The sequence below is a fragment of the Schistocerca cancellata genome, chromosome 5 (assembly GCF_023864275.1).
Source record: "Schistocerca cancellata isolate TAMUIC-IGC-003103 chromosome 5, iqSchCanc2.1, whole genome shotgun sequence".
Taxonomy (NCBI): domain Eukaryota; kingdom Metazoa; phylum Arthropoda; class Insecta; order Orthoptera; family Acrididae; genus Schistocerca; species Schistocerca cancellata.
In genome coordinates, this window is record NC_064630.1 from 236569533 (window position 1) to 236586872 (window position 17340).

The window sequence follows — 17340 nt, forward strand, 5'->3', positions numbered from 1 at the left end:
TTATAAAGCTAAGTACTGACAAAGTTATTTGTGCACGTTATACAGTTATTAACTTTAATATTTTTCAGCGGTGTTTCGTGCCTTTTGTGGCGAAATAACGATTTAATAAACTTTTCGAAACGTCCGCTCGCTGTGTTTTTTAGCGTTTTCTGTGCATTGGAGTCGTTTAGTAAATTTCATGCTTTAGTTTTCAGCTAACGTTTCTTTTTATTTCTAGTGAAATATTTCAGCAAAACTTTCATTCAGTGTTTAAACTTCGTTGAGTGTTCCAATGACCTCTTGAATCTTTGGCTTTAGCTAGTAATTTTGTGAAGTTTTGTTGGTATTGGTATTAGTTGCCATGTAGTAGGATTAATACAAGTAGTTACTTTCTTAGTGGACAGAATTTCGAGAACGATATTGTTAGTTCTATAAGTAGTTCTACTGGTGTAACTGAGCTTAGGTAATATAGACGTATAGTTTTCATTCGGCTACTGTAAAATTGTATCATGAGTGAGAGGTGTGGGCTTTGTCGTAGGTTTAGGGTAGTTGGTTACTGTGAGGGATTTGTTCAAAGTATTTTAACTGAGGAGAATTCAGTGGGGAAGCCAGTGTGTATTCTAGCGAGATCCTCCCCTGCGAATGCAGAATATGTACTAGAAATACGTTGATGGAGGAGCAGGAGCGTAAGATCTGTGCCCTTCAGGAGGAACTACATAGGTTGAGGAGGGTGAAGGGTCAGGGGAATGGGAATTGGCAATTTGCAAGAAGGCAGCTAGGACGAAGAGGTATTCAGAGAGCTATGCTGTGCGTATATGCTATAGATTTGACCAACTGTCAGAGTTGACTGGAGAGGAGCCTTTTCTAGCTGTAGGTATAGGGAACCTGCAGCAGTCCTCAGCAGTTTGGAGGACTAGGTTAGTTGCAAAGTCTAACAAAAAGAAGACGTTTCTGCTGCTAGGTAGCTCGCACGGTAGATGTGTGGGCCAGCAGTTGCAGGAAGTATTGGGGAGTGAGTACCTGGTCATCAGTATTGTGAAGCCTAGTGCAGGGTTGCCTCAGGTGACTGACAGCATAGGGGAGATTTGTAGGAATTTTATGTAGGAGGATCAGTTAGTGATAGTGGGTGGAGCAGGGGACAGGGATGGGGAATATGATATAGGTGGTGACCTGGTAAAGAGAGCTACTCAAACTGGTGGCACTAATGTGTATTTCGTGTGACTGTTTCAGCGTCATGATTGGCCTCATCTTGATGCGGCTGTCAGGTGCGTTAACATGGGGCTGGAGAAGGCACTGATGGCATTGGGCATGGGTCATAATTCAGTGGTGCCAGTTGAGTCTATCAGTAGATCGGGTTTTACGAGGAATGGCCTGCACCTCAATAGGTTTGGGAAGAGGAGGCTAGCAAAGCTTATAGGTGGCAGTGTAGAGGGTAGTGGAGGGATCACTCATGGATAAGTTACTGTAGTAGTTGGTGTCACAGCTGCACCGTTTTTAGACTGAAGTCAGCTGATAGATATACTACCTGATTAAAAGAAGTCCCTCTAACTAAGGGTTCACCTTCAGAGGACGTCGTGTTTCCAAGTAGAGAAGGAATTAGCATACTTCACCAAAATATAAAAGGTATTAAGGAAAAAGTTAATGAACTGCTTACAGGACTGTGAAATTATTCATATTTCGGAGGACCACTTAAATAATTTGACAATTTAGAGGATTACTCTATCGTGATACAGATTAGTTGGCTGTTTTTCAAGGAGTTCCGGCGTAGTGGGGAAGTGGCCGTGTAGGTAAAAAAATAGTATTCCATTTGAGTCCATGGACGCATCACGGCACTGCACCGAACAGGTATTTGAATGTTTTGCAGGGCAGTTAAATTTATTGAATCTAAACTTCTAACTGTTGTTGTTTATATGTCCCCTAACTCTGACTTCAGAATACTTCTGCGTAAGCTAGAGAGGGTTCTTAAGTCACTTTATAGGATGTTCCGGATATTAGTTGTATGTGGTGACTTCAATATAAATGTTGTATATGATGGTGCAAGAAAAAAGAATGTTGATAGATCTCCTAAATTCATATGATCTGATACAGACCTTGTTTTTACCAAATAGAGAGCAGGGGAAATTTAGCACAGCCATAGACAAAATTATTATTCATTCTTCATTACTGTTTGGGCATTCTGATAGTAAAAGGGTGAATGGCCTTTCAGACCATGATGCACAAATTTTAACAGTAAAACGCTTATGTACTCAAACAAATGTCACATATAATTGCATACTATGTAGGAAAGTTAATCGAACAGCATTGTTGTTGTTGTTGTGGTCTTCAGTCCTGACACTGGTTTGATGCTGCTCTCCATACTACTCTATCCTGTGCAAGCTTCTTCATCTCCCAGTACCTACTGCAGCCTACATCCTTCTAAATCTGCTTAGTGTATTCATCTCGTGGTCTCCCTCTTCGATTTTTACCCTCCACGCTGCTCTCCAATACTAAATTGGTGATCCCTCGATGTCTCAGTACATGCCCTACCAACCGATTCCTTCTTCTAGTCAAGTTGTGCCACAAGCTCCTCGTCTCCCCAATTCTACTCAATACCTCCTCATTAGTTACGTGATCTACCCATCTTATCTTCAGCATTCTTCTGTAGCACCACATTTCGAAAGCTTCTATTCTCTTCTTGTCTAAACTATTTATCGTCCACGTTTCACTTCCATACATGGCTACACTCCATACAAACACTTTCAGAAACGACTTGCTGACATTTAAATCTATACTCGATGTTAACAAATTTTTCATCTTCAGAAACGCTTTCCTTGCCATTGCCAATCTACATTTTATATCCTCTTTACTTCGACCATCATCAGTTATTTTGCTCCCCAAATCGCAAACCTCCTTTACTCTTTTAAGTGTCTCATTTCCTAATCAAATTCCCTCAGCATCACACGACTTAATTCGACTACATTCCATAAACCTCGTTTTGCTTTTGTTGATGTTCATCTTACACCTTTATTTCAAGAAACTGTCCATTCCGTTCAACTACTCATCCAAGTCCTTTGTTGTCTCTGACAGAATTACAGTGTCATCGGCGAACTGCTTGCCCATGGATTTTTAATACCTACTACAAACTTTTCTTTTGTTTCCTTTACTACTTGCTCAATATACTGATTGAATAACATCGGGGATAGGCTACAACCCTGTCTCACTCCCTTCCCAACCACTGCTTACCTTTCATACCCCTCGACTCTTATAACTGCCATCTGCTTTCTGTACAAATTGTATATAGCCTTTAGCTCCCTGTATTTTACCCCTGCCACCTTCAGAATTTGAAAGAGAGTATTACATTCAACATAGTCAAAAGCTTTCTCTAAGTCTACAAATGCTAGAAACGTAGGTTTGCCTTTCCTTATTCTTTCTTCTAAGAAAAGTCGTAGGGTCAGTATTGCCTCACGTGTTCCAACATTTCTACGGAAACCAAACTGAATTTCCCCGAGGTCGGCTTCTATCAGTTTTTCCATTCGTCTGTAAAGAATTCGCGTTAGTATTTTGCAGCTGTCATTTATTAAACTGATAGTTCGGTAGTTTTCACATCTGTCATCACCTGTTTTCTTTTGGATTGGAATTATGATATTTCTCTCGAAGTCTGAGAGTATTTCGCCTGTTTCATACATCTTGCTCACCAGATGGTAGAGTTTTGTCAGGACTGGCTCTCCCAAGGCTGTCAGTAGTTCTAATGGAATGTTGTCTACTCCGGGGACCTTGTTCCGACTTAAGTCTTTCAGTGCTCTTCACACAGTATCGTATCTCTCATTTCATCTTCATCTACATTCTCTACCATTTCCATAATATTGTCTTCAAGTACATCGCCCTTATATAGACCCTCTATATACTCCTTCCACCTTTCTGCTTTCCCTTCTTTGCTTAGAACTGGGTTTCCTTGAAAGCTCTTGATATTCATGAAAGTGGTTCTCCTTTCTCCAAAGGCCTCATTAATTTCCCTGCTGGCAGTATCTATCTTACCCCTAGTGAGATAAGCCTCTACATCCTTAGATTTGTCTTCTAGCCATCCCTGCTTAGCCATTTTGCACTTCCTGTCGATCTCATTTTTTTGCCTGCTTCATTTACTGCATCAATTAAATTCAATATTTCTTCTGTTACCCAAGCGTTTCTACTAGCCCTCGTCTTTTTACCTATTTGAACCTCTGCTGCCTTCACTGTATCATCCCTCGAAGCTACTCATTCTTCTTCTACTATATTTCTTCCCCCCATTTCTGTCAATTGTTCCATTATGCTCTCCCTGAAACCCTGTACAATCTCTGGTTCTTTCAGTTTATCCAGGTCCCATCTCCTTAAATTCCCACCATTTTGCAGTTTCTTCAGTTTTAATCTACAGTTCATAACCAATAGATTGTGGTCAGAGTCCACATCTGCCCCTGGAAATGTCTTACGGTTTAAAACCTGGTTCCTAAATCTCAGTCTTACCATTATATAATCTATGTGATATCGTCTACTATCTCCAGGGTTCTTACATGTGTACAACCTTCTTTCACGATTCTTGAACCAAGTGTTAGCTACGATTAAGTTATGCTCTGCGCAAAGTTCTACCAGGCGGCTTCCTCTTTCATTTCTTAGCCCCAATCCATATTCACCTACTATGTTTCCTTCTCTCCCTTTTCCTACTCTCGAATTCCAGTCACCCATGACTGTTAAATTTTTGTCTCCCTTCACTACCTGAATAATTTCTTTTATTTCTTCGTACATTTCATCATTTTCTTCGTCATCTGCAGAGCTAGTTGGCATATAAACTTGTAGTACTGTAGTAGGCGTGGGCTTCGTGTCTATCTTGGCCACAATAATGCGTTCACTATGCTGTTTGTAGTAGCTTACCAGTACCCTTATTTTTTTAATTCTTTATTAAACCTAGTCCTGCGTTACCCCTATTTGATTTTGTATTTATAGCCCTGTATTCACCTGACCAAAAGTCTTGTTCCTCCTACCACCAAACTTCACTAATTCCTACTATATATAACTTTAACCTATCCATATACCTTTTTAAATCTTCTAACCTACCTGCCCGATTAAGGGATCTGACTTTCCACGCTCCGATCTGCAGAACACCAGTTTTCTTCCTCCTGATAACGACGTCCTCTTGAGTAGTCCTTGCCCAGAGATCCGAATGGGGGACTATTTTACCTCCGGAATATTTTACCCAAGAGGACGCCATCATCATTTAATCATACAGTAAAGCTGCATGCCCTCGGGAAAAATTACGGCTGTAGTTTCCTCTAGCTTTCAGCCGTTCGCAGTACCAGAACAGCAAGGCCATTTTGGTTAGTGTTACAAGGCCAGATCAGGCAATCATCCAGACTGTTGCCCCTGCAACTACTGAAAAGGCTGCTGCCCCTCTTCAGGAACCACACGTTTGTCTGGACTCTCAACAGACACCCCTATGTTGTGGTTGCACCTACGATACGGCTATCTGTATCGTTGAGGCACGCAAGCCTCCCCACCAACGGCAAGGTCCATGGTTGTTGGGGGGGGGGGGGGGAACGAACAGCATTAGAGAGTTTTAAACCTCCTCAAGGAACAAGAGCGGCAGGATGTTTATAGTGCCGATAACATAGAACAAATATAATGCTTTCCTTAAGACATTGCTTATGACTTTGAGAGTTTCTTAGGGTACTGGCAGTAAAAGGCAGCCCAGGTGGCTGACTAGTGGGATAAGGATATCATCTAGAACAAAGCGGGAATTATATCAAGTAGTCACAATCACGTTACAGTAGCCCATTACAAACAGTACTGTAAGGCGCTTAAAATGTTATTAGGAAGGAAAAGAGTATGTGGTAAAGAGTATGTGGTACGCAAAAAAGTAGCTAATTCACAGGCTACAATTAAAACCATATGGTCAGTTGGGAAAGAAGTGTCTGGTCAGCAGCACAAGGTCGACGATATAAAGTCAGTTTGCAGTAAAAAATTCCTTTTACTGATAAATCGATATATATACAGTATTTAAAAATCAGTTTCTGGGCACTACTGGTGAGTTAAATAAAAATTTAGTTTCTACAGCGAATCATATAGCTCTCTTGGCAAATGTCTCTCTGGAATTGATGTCTGAAATACTCCACTATCATACAGTTAAGGGGGAGATAGGGAGATTAAGTCAATAATTAAATCACTGAAGTCGAAGGACTCTACTGGATGTGATGGATTGCCTGGCTGAATATTAAAGTACTGTGCTCCACATATTAGCCCTGTATTTATCCATATTTGTAATTTTTCCTTTAGGATTGCTCAGTTTCCCCAGCGATTATATAACTCAGTAGTAAAGCTGCTTTATAAAAAGGGAGAAAGGGATTATGTAGGCAATTTTAATCCTATTTTTATGCTTTCAGTGTTTGCTAAAGTTATTGAAAAGGCTTTGTATGTAATGATATTTGATCATTTTATATCACAGGATTTGCTATCAAATGTACAGATTGGCTTTAGAAGTCGTTTAAGAACTGAAAATGCTATATTCTCTTTTCTCTGCGATGTACTGGATGTGTTAAACAAAGGGTTTGAAAGCTAGGCACATTTTTTGATATAACTAAGGCGTTTGATTGCGTGGATCAGAAAATATTGCTCCAGAAGTTGGACCGTTACGGAATACAGGGAGTAGTCACAGTTTGATCACGTCCTACTTTAGCAACAGACAACAAAAGTTGATTATTCACAGTGTTGAGAATGGCTGTGACGTGGGGCCTGAGTGGGATATGGGCAAGTGGAGGGTGCCCCAGGGATCAGTGTTGGGTCCACTCCTGTTTCTTATTTACATAAATGATATGCCCTGTAGTATTACGAGTAACTCTAAAATATTTCTATTTGCTGATGACACTAGCTTGGTAGTAAAGGATGTTGTGCACAACACTGGCTCGGTTTCAAATACTGCAGTTCATGACAAGTTCATGGCTTCTAGAAGATTAACTGTTCCTAAATCACAGTAGGAATCAGATTTTACAGTTTCTAACACACGATTCTACAAAGCCTGGCATTCTAATCTCACAATGGGCATATGATTAGTGAAATTAAACAGTTAAAATTTCTAGGTGTTCAGATAAGTAGTAAACTGTCGTGGAACGTACGCGATCAGGAGCTTGTTCACAGACTTAATGCTGTCATTTTTACTATTCTAACGGTATCTGAAGTAAGTGATCGTTTGACACCAAAATCACTCTACTCTGATATTTTCATTCGATTATGTCGTATGGTATTATATATTGGGGTAAATCTTCCCATTCTAAAAGGATATTTTTGGCTCAGAAACTGGCGGTTCAGGCAATAAGTGCTGTAAGTTCACGAACCTCTTATTGAACCCCTGTTCACGAATCAAGGTATTTTGACCTTGGCTTCTCAATATATATATTCCTTACTGTCATTTCTTGTTAACAATATTAGCTTATTACCAAGAATAAGCAGCTTTCAGTCAGCCAAAACTCGTCAGAAATCAAACCTGCATTTGGATCGGGCTTCCTTAACACTTGTGCAGAAAGGTGTGCGGTATACTGCTGCATCTGTTTTCAGTAATGTACCTCAAGGATTAAAAAATCTTAACAGTAATCCACGCGCTTTCAAATCGAAACTGAAGCTTTTTCTCATGGGTCACTCCTTCTATTCTGTTGAGGAGTTCCTTGAAAAATAAAGCTTATTCTTGTTGTATTGTTGATTGCGTTTACTTGAACTTATGGCCTGACGTTTTTTTCAGTTCATAAGCATTTTATTTTTATTTGTTATTACTTTTATGTTGTAATTTCATGTACTGACACGTTCCATGACCTCGGAGATTACCTCCTCAATTTGGTCCTATGGAACTTGACGTGTAAATAAATAAATCTGTAAGGAGGGTGGTTCGCCCAACCCCACGACGTCTGGACGTGGTTTCACCTAGGTTTCGCTCCATGTTGAAGACACTCACCACAGCACTCCTCGAACACCCGACAAGTTATGCAGTTTCCGTAATGCTCGTGGCGAGCCTCCGGGCCATCACAGTCAGCCTCGGTGAAAGGTTGATAGCGCGCCTTCCCCATTTTGCACACGGATAGCACGCTCACTGACACTAAATGCGCCGTGAGTGTGTCTGACTAGCAGTCATTCCTCACTAGGTGACAGTGCTATCGCATGGACAGGTTTATATTGATGGTAGGTTGATGGTCTTAATATCAGTGTATACCTATATGATATCAGTGTATACCTATATGAGACCGAATGGTCTCACACGCCTTTGAAAAATAGCAGCTGATCACCTAAGAACTTATTCAAAAAAATAAAACTATATGAAAAATGGCAAATTCCAAAATTTTGAATATAGATACTCGTTGCACAAGAATGTATGAATATCTAAACTACTGGCCATTAAAATTGCTACACCAAGAAGAAATGCAGATGATATACGGGTATTCAGTGGACAAATATTTTATACTAGAACTGACATGTGATCACATTTTCACGCAATTTGGGTGCATTGATACTGAGAAATCAGTACCCAGAACAACCACCTCTGGCCGTAGTAACGGCCTTGATACGCCTGGGCATTGAGTCAGAGCTTGGATGGCGTGTACAGGAACACCTGCTCATGCAGCTTCAACACGATACCACAGTTCATCAGGAGTAGTGACTGGAGTATTGTGACGAGCCAATTGCTCGGCCACCATTGACCAGACGTTGTAAGTTGGTGAGAGATCTGGAGAATGTGCTGGTCAGGGCAGCAGTCGAACATTTTCTGTATCCAGAAAGGCCCGTACAGGACCTGCGACATGCGGTCGTGCATTATCCTGCTGAAATGTAGGATTTCGCAGGGATCGAATGAAGGCTAGAGCCACGGGTCGTAACACATATGAAATGTAACGTCCACTGTTCAAAGTGCAGTCAATGAAAACAAAATGTGACCGAGACGTGTAACCAATGGCACCCCATACCATCACGCCGGGTGATACGCCAGTATGGCGGTGACGAATACACGCTTCCAATGTGCGTTCACCGCGATGTCGCCAATCACGGATGGGACCATCATGAAGCTGTAAACAGAAGCTGGATTCATCCGAAGAAATGACGTTTTGCCACTCGTGCACCCAGGTTCGTCGTTGAGTACACCATCAAGGCGCTCCTGTGTGTGATGCAGCGTCAAGGGTAACCGCAGCCATGGCCTCCGAGCTGATAGTCCATGCTGCTGCAAACGTAGTCGAACTGTTCGTGCAGATGGTTGTTGTCTTGCAAACGTCCCCATCTGTTGACTTAGGGATCGAGACGTAGCTGCACTATCCGTTACAGCCATGCGGATAAGATGCGTCATCTCGACTGCTAGTGATACGAGGCCGTCGGGATCCAGCACGGCGTTACGTATTACCCTCCTGAACCCATCGATTCCATATTCTGCTAACAGTCATTGGATCTTGACCAACGCGAGCAGCAATGTCGCGATACGATAAACCGCAATCGCGAAACGTGATCGTACTTATTTTTCCTCCTTGCACGAGACATCACAACAACGTTTCACCAGGCAACGACGATCCACTGCTCTTTTGTGTATGAGAAACTTTCCTCATGTCAGCACGTTATTGGTGTCGCCACCGGCGCCAACCTTGTGTGAATGCTCTGAAACGCTACTCATTTGCATATCACAGCATCTTCTTCCTGTCGGTTAAATTTCGCGTCTGTAGCACGTCATCTTCGTGGTGTAGCAGTTTTAATGGCCAGTAGTGTAATTAAAAAGAAGTAACCGCTTCACTCATTAAAACTCTAGAACAAACCGCCTACAACAGTTAAAGATGTTACGAAAACACACGAGGAGAATGAAACTTACCATATTGCGTTCGCATTGCTCATATGTGCCAGGAATCTGCTGTGATCGTATGGGGGTATCATTGAGTACACAACACGACCACCTCAAATTCTCACAACCTATAATTTTGACAGAGCCATTACGTTTCCCATGTGTTATGGACGGAAGCTGTTTCTTATATTTGGCTTCTCCGTGAAGTTACGTTTCATAAAGATAACGGAAGATCGTATTATCCCGTGATGTGTTGAATTCACAGTGTGTGAAGGGTGTCCGACAGTTTCTATAGCTAGCACGTTTTATAGATCTGTCGTCCGCTGAAATAATGAGGTTATCAGTTACAAAGAAACTGGCACACCACCGCTTCCGAGGCACGAAGCACTGTGGCAAAGAACTGAAGCAGCAGGGAATCATGTGCCTCCCTATCTGCCATCCAAAACATGTTCGACACGAGTCGGGTTAGTCGTTTTCACCGCCAGAGGTGGCAGATCTGTGTACTACTTTCACCGTTCTGTGCGCCGCACTGTGAACTAGAGTCCTGACAACTTGGCAAAAATTGCAAAATCTGCTCCTATGTGTCCAAAAATGGATACAACAGAGTTTATGACCTAATAACGATTTTATATCAAAGTTCAAAAATTGGAAATGCGGATTCATTAAGGCTAAAATAATCAGAAAAACTAATAAAGTGGACAGAAAATGTGGTCAACGAACGTTATCAATTTAATGGTTAACTTTATTACGAAACTGCCTCTATTATTGTCGTTATTTATGAAAATATGTAGTAGTATCTAGAATTGAAAATTTTATAAGAACTCTTAATTTTCTTCCTCTTGTGCTTCTTGTTCTTCATCTTCATTTGCTCCTCGTTTTCATCCTCACCGACTTTTCTATCATCTTCATCATCCTCAGCATCTGATTCCTCGTAATCCTCTGCAGTAGGTATGAAGGAGGCAACATCTTTCAACGACAAGTTTTCGTTTTCCTTGAAGACGGTTTCTGCAAGGTAGAAATATGTTATCGTAAAATATAATCAACAAAATTAAACATCAAAAAAAGATTATAGATATGAAGTAATATAATTATTTTATAAAAAGTGCAGTCTATATTTTTAATATATTTCTAATATATTTTTAAATTTTGTAATTAGAGTGCTATTGTGGAATATCCTATAAGCAATGTTACAGAAATGATAGTAGTATGATTTTGGGTGCAAATGTGTTTCAGTCGTATTTTAGTAAATTTTTCCACCCTATTTTCATTTTGCAACCGTCGCTTAAAAATGGCTCAAAGCTGAAGTGACTTCTAGTAGCTGGATTTTAAGACTGACTCATATAGATCACAGTACATAGTTAAGGACGGAATGTAAACGAAGTAGGAATGTTGTAGAATCTAAAACTTAATTCAGTTCTTCACTCACGATTTATAATTATTTCCTTGCATTACCGTAAGAAGTTAATTAAGAAAAGCTAGTCATTAATTAAAGTCACTTTTTCTTGCTTCTGTCGTTCCTTAGTTGCTTTAGAATTGTGGAATAATGTTCCGTCTATGCAACTAACTGAAGGCAGTTTGTTTATTGCCATACGCGTTTCGCTTCTTTTATTTGTGAAGCATCTTCAGTGGCCTGTAATACATGTTTCTTTTTATAAATATAATAAACATACTACGTGGTAGTTACAATATGTTACTTTGTTACATTTTGTCATGTTTCTCTCTCTCTCTCTCTCTCTCTCTCTCTCTGTGTCTCTCTTTGTTTTTTTTTGTTAGAATCAACTTTTGTAGTACAAATTTCGAGATGTGAAATCATCGTTCGGTGTTACTTACGATTTATGTTACTTACGATTTACAGCTCTGTTAGCCCATGCGTGTGGTCCTGGAGATGTATTCTTTAGTCTCCGTGCTACAGTTGGTCGATTTTCGGCTTTCTCTTACCCACATTTGATTCAACACATAATGTGGGTGAAAGAACACGGGAAATTTGCCAACTGGAGGATGGAGACGACTGAACACAACTCCAGGACCACACGCATGGGCTAACAGCGCTGGAAATCGTAACACCGGTCGACAGTTTGACATCTCGAAATTTGTTCTGCAAAAGTGGGTTCTAACCTACAAAACCACAGAAAAACACGTATAAAAAGATACATCTATTACAGACCACTAAAGGTGCCTCACAAATAAAAGAAGCGAAGGCGTATGGCAGTAAACAAACTGCCTTCGATTACGGACACAGATGGAACATTCCTCGACAATATTACTTAATGGTTAAATTGCAGAATAAATGTTCGTTATTAAGTACATACCTTCTAGAGTAGCCTCCAATTAAAAAATCTGTCCGATTTCGCTGACAAAAAAATTTCATCCGAACGAAATTTAACCTTTGGAAGAAACACCTGGCTGCTTCTAAGTCAAACAGCACTCTAGAAAGCCTATTAAACGAAACTTCTCAACTCTGAACATTTTTCTAAATTTATGACAAAGTTTTCAGTTTTCTGTCCCAATGTGCACTCTCAAACCAGCTATAGATTTAATGGTGAACGCTTCCTACTATATTGTGTACCGATACGAATAAAGATTTCGTTACTGGCTGTGTTTCCAGTTGTTGTAATTATAACGGACAACAGTGTACTGCCTTGGCCGTTAAGTGTCCGCTCACAGTGATGCAAGAGCCAACGACGGCTTGTGAGCTGTTCCGTGATATGTTGTCCGTGCAATGCTAGGACGTGATCCTGCCCCAACACGTGACAAAGGTGCGGGGTGACGATGTTGGCAGGGGAAGTGGAAGAGGTGGTCGCTGCGAGATCGGCGGAACTGGTGGGGATGGCGCATTAAGCACGGGCGGCTGCCACTTAGGAATGGGAGGCATTACCCAGACCACAACAAAGACCAGGGAGGAAGGGGGGGGGTGACGTTATTCTTAAATTTTCAAAACAATATCGTTTATTCTTCAGGCCGTCTCCCCAAACCCTCCCCCCCCAACCCCCCTCCCCCCCCACCACCATGGGTGTTCTCTTATATTTTCAAGTTTAGGATCTTACTTACGCGTCAGTGTTCAGTAGGTATATTGTGAGTCAAAGTCAACAACAATGAATGATACTTACATTTCAAAAATGTGTTATGGTGGTCATAGTGTAGTTGATAGTGCACGTGACTGAAAGTGCCTCTTTGATATTTCTGAGGGTGTCATACACGATGTTTTTACGTTCTCGACCCCGCTTACATATCAGTATCTCATTAAAAATTAGTTGTCAACTTAAGTAAAAAACCATTAACGAATTTAGCTTTCTTAGGTATTTTTTAGGATGGGCATATATTACCACCCTCCCCCCCCTTCCGCCCCTCATCTCCATGATAGTAGCGTTATGGACAATGCGTTGGTATTGATGGAGTTAACCAAACTAACTCGTGTCTTTTCTTTATTTCGCTACCGGAAGGCTGTTACCACCATCCAACTTATGCACACTTCAGGGAACAGTTTTAGTCGTTTGGAACCAGTTTTGAATAACTGCCTGCGTTACATCTGCAACATCCCTCTGCTTGATCGTGTCAGTGCTTCTTCAACGTGATTACCTTACACTATTTCTTCTTTATCGGCTGGTGGGAGGCCAGCACCCCCTACACCTTGCATCAGATATCAAGAACCTGCATTATCAACACAGTCGTCGCAACGGATCCCACTTACCTAGCGCCTTCGCTGGGTCCATTCATGAAACAAAAATATTCCCCAACTGTACCCTCACTGGTGCTACCGGCCATTGGAACAAACTGTCTTCCTGTCCTCACAAATCCAGGTCATGGTTGCATTGAAAATACTTGAAGCACAACCTTTTGTCAGCCTCGTAGCGTTTCTTATAAATACTTGATATATGTAGTCCATTCTCTTTGTCAAACGGGAAAGTTATCCCATTTTCTACCGTCTATGATTTCTTTCGCCCGCTCCTTTTAGTTCCATTACAATCCAAGTTTCCTTCCTCTGCCAGTCCTTCTCTCGGATCCATTGGTGCCAGAGCTCTCTCGTTAAATCTAAGTAAATCTCATTTGTCCTTGTTCTTATACTTCGATGGACGAATATAAACACTATTTTTTTCTGCTAAGCCCTCTACTGTATCCATTATTTACGACAAAGCTACATTTATTTGCATTACATTTTAGCATGTGTTAGATTCCACATACCACATGTTCGTCTTATTGAAAACATTGTGGGGCACCTAGTTTGATGGAAGACAGGAAGTCACAGCACTAATCTTGCCAGGACAAACAGATAAATTAAATTTTGTGGTACTGGACAATGACTATTAAAATGAAGAAAAGGGATTTTAGAGGCCGCTGAGAGTTAGAATTTTTTTTGTAATCCTGCTTAAATTATTTTAGTTCTGCAAAATGTTTCAAGTTATAATCCTACCGTCACGCAAATTCTAATACAAAAACCTTCTGTTTCAGTCTTGGCGTGTGCTGAGCACTGCCCTCGGAGAAAAAGGACTAAACATTTGGGAGAGCGTTTACTCCTTTGGTCTTCGGTAGTCGACACCTGAATGTAAATAACGCCTCTCTCTGCCCACCAGAAGCAGCCGTCCTCTTGCGGTGTATTCTCCTTTCTACATCAGTGTCGTCTCTAGTTGTTGTTGTCTACTCTCTGCACCCTCATTAAGAACACCAACAACACTCCCGTTATCTGAACACCTCTAGTCAGCTGAGGCATATCAGTAATCATCAGATGTGATCTTTGGTGGTTTCAACACCCCTTGCTTAGGTCTTTTAACAAAGGTAACTGCAGTTTTGGATTTGGACAGATTGATGATATGTTTTTTTGTTAATAAAATCTGCAGTCGTGATAGTGGCGCTATTATTCATCTTGTATTTGGCTTCATACCGTCAGAAGAAATTCCAGAATGGGCATCAAATGTCATCTACATTCTTTGATAGACACACATAGATGTATTAAGTAAGACGATTAGTTTCAGGAGGTGACCGTGACAGGAGAAGGCACAAAAGTGTTCCAGTCAACACAGCTCTGCTAATTTGATGGCCCGTCCGCAATAAAACAATTAGTACTGACACATTACATTACACATTAAAAGGTATTGACACATCATGCATATCTGCCACCATAGATAACACAGATGGACGACAATATTTCCTGTGTTACATTTTGTGTGGTGTCAGTTAAGTCGGGTGTAATAATTCGTCATTACTTCCAGGAACAAATGAAGATCGTTTTTGTCTACGGTAAACACCGTGAAAACTCTCGAGGCCCGCAAGAGTTTATCGAGACGTATTTACTAACATGCAACAATACCCAAATCACAAAGCCTTTGCGTCCGTTTTCCAACGTTTGTGTGAGCATAGTCCCTTCGTGAGACTTGAAAAGTTTGGGACGTCGAGGGATGTTCGTTTACAAGCTCTGTAACAGATGGCTTTACACGATACAAACTCCATGTAAATGGCCTGCTAGCATGGAATTATACGCATACATAGGACTGCGTTATGTAGCCTGGAGAAAAACCTCAAAGGGGCTCGTGGATTATCGGCAGCTAAGTGACAGTTTCCATTCCTCCATACTCAATATGTAAGCGACTCCCAGATGTAGCTTCAATACAAATACTTAATGCTGATGGCAATCGAAAGTTTTATATCAAGTAAATTAATAAGAGATACGTCATGTCCTCGAAGGAACTCATATCAAGACCCTGTTGCTGAAGCAATGAGAAAAGCTTGCCACATCTCATAGAAATAAAAATTTCTAATGTTGTAATGTCTTTTTTACATTTTCGAACCTTAGTGTGGACTTCAATGCGAGATACTAGCAGTAGTTTAAAAACGAAACTCTCCCTCGAAATTTAGCAGACTAATCTAAAGAGATTCCAGTCTTGTGTAAAGTATATCGGAGTCAAGACACAATCAATACCTTCACTAAGGCGCTGTAGTCATGCACTATGCGGCTGGTCCCGGCGGACGTTAGAATCCTCCCCCGGGCATGGGTGTGTGTGTTTGTCCTTAGGATAATTTAGGTTAAGTAGTGTGTAAGCTTAGGGACTGATGACCTTAGCAGTTAAGTCCCATAAGATTTCAGACACATTTGAACATTTTTTTAATACCTTCACTGCATAACAGCTACTGTTATTTTATCAAGAACAGCGACACTAAGACGCAATTACTGAACACGATTTTCCGAAATTCCTTCGGCGAAGACGATTTAGTGATGATTCCGGAATTCCAATAACGAACAGCTGTCAACATGCGTAATGTGGATGTAGATACCCTCATGTACAATGGCTTACTCAAAGGAGGATGCATATCTGAAGACTGGAAAGTTGCACAGTATGATGAGCTGTAACGGAAGCAGAAGTAATTCGTTGAATTATAGACTCATACCAACCATTACGTTTTGTGATAGCATTTTTAAAAGCTATCATTTTCTAAAATTATGAAATTTCTCTAAGAAAATGGTCTATTGACACACAACTAGCTCGGATTTGGAAAATATGATTCTTATGAAACACAACTGGCGCTTTGTTCAAACAAGGTGCTATTGACACGGGATCTAAAATTCACTGCATATTTCTAGATTTGCAAGAGGCTTTTGTCACCGTTCCTCAAAAGCAACTTCTAATCACACATTGCGCCTAGGGAGTATTGTTTCATTAAGGTGGCTGGATTCGTGATTTCATGTCGGGAAGGTAGTATATCGTAGTTAATAAAGCGATGCAATCTGGTGAAATCGAAGCTATAAAAGGGGTTTCCAACGGAAGTCCTGTACATCCTCTGCTGTTCTTGTAAACGATTCAGAAGACAGTCTACGTCCTCTTAAATAGTTTTTAGACGACGCTGCCATTCACCGTCTTGTTAAGTCCTCAGAAAATCAAAACGAATTACGAAATGATTCAGACAAGATAACAGCTTGTCACGAAAAGTGGCAGTTGACATTGAACAATAAAAAAGCGAAGACCTCCACTTAAGTACTAAAAACATTCCTTTAATTTCGACTACACAATAAATCACATAAATTTAAAGGCTGTCAATTCAACTAAGTACCTAGAGATCGCCACTACGATCTTACATTTCAACCTTCACAAAGGGAATATTGTGGAGAAAGCGAAACAAAGACTGCGTTTTATTGGTAGAACACTTGTGAGCTATAACAAATCCACTAAAATGACTGCCTACACTACGTTTGTCTTCTACCGTAGTAGTGCTTCACAGTATGGGATTCTTGATATATAGGACTGACAGAGGACGTCGAAAAGATTCATTGAAGGGGAGCTGGTTTTTTTGTCATTGCGAAATAGGTCGCAGGATGTAACGATAATGATAAACAGTTTCGGTGGCAATCATAAAAACTAAAACGTCTTTTCGTTGCGGCGAGATATTTTGAAATAATTTCAGTCGCCTCTCTCCTCCGAGCGGCGAAGTAAGTTGTTGAATCGCATCAACCTAGGGAGAAATGGCCATTGTAATACAGTAAGAGAAATGAGAGCTCGCACAGAAAGATTTAAGTGTTCGCTTCCCATAGACACTACTGAGAATGGAATGGCCGAGAAATATACTGAAAGTGTTTT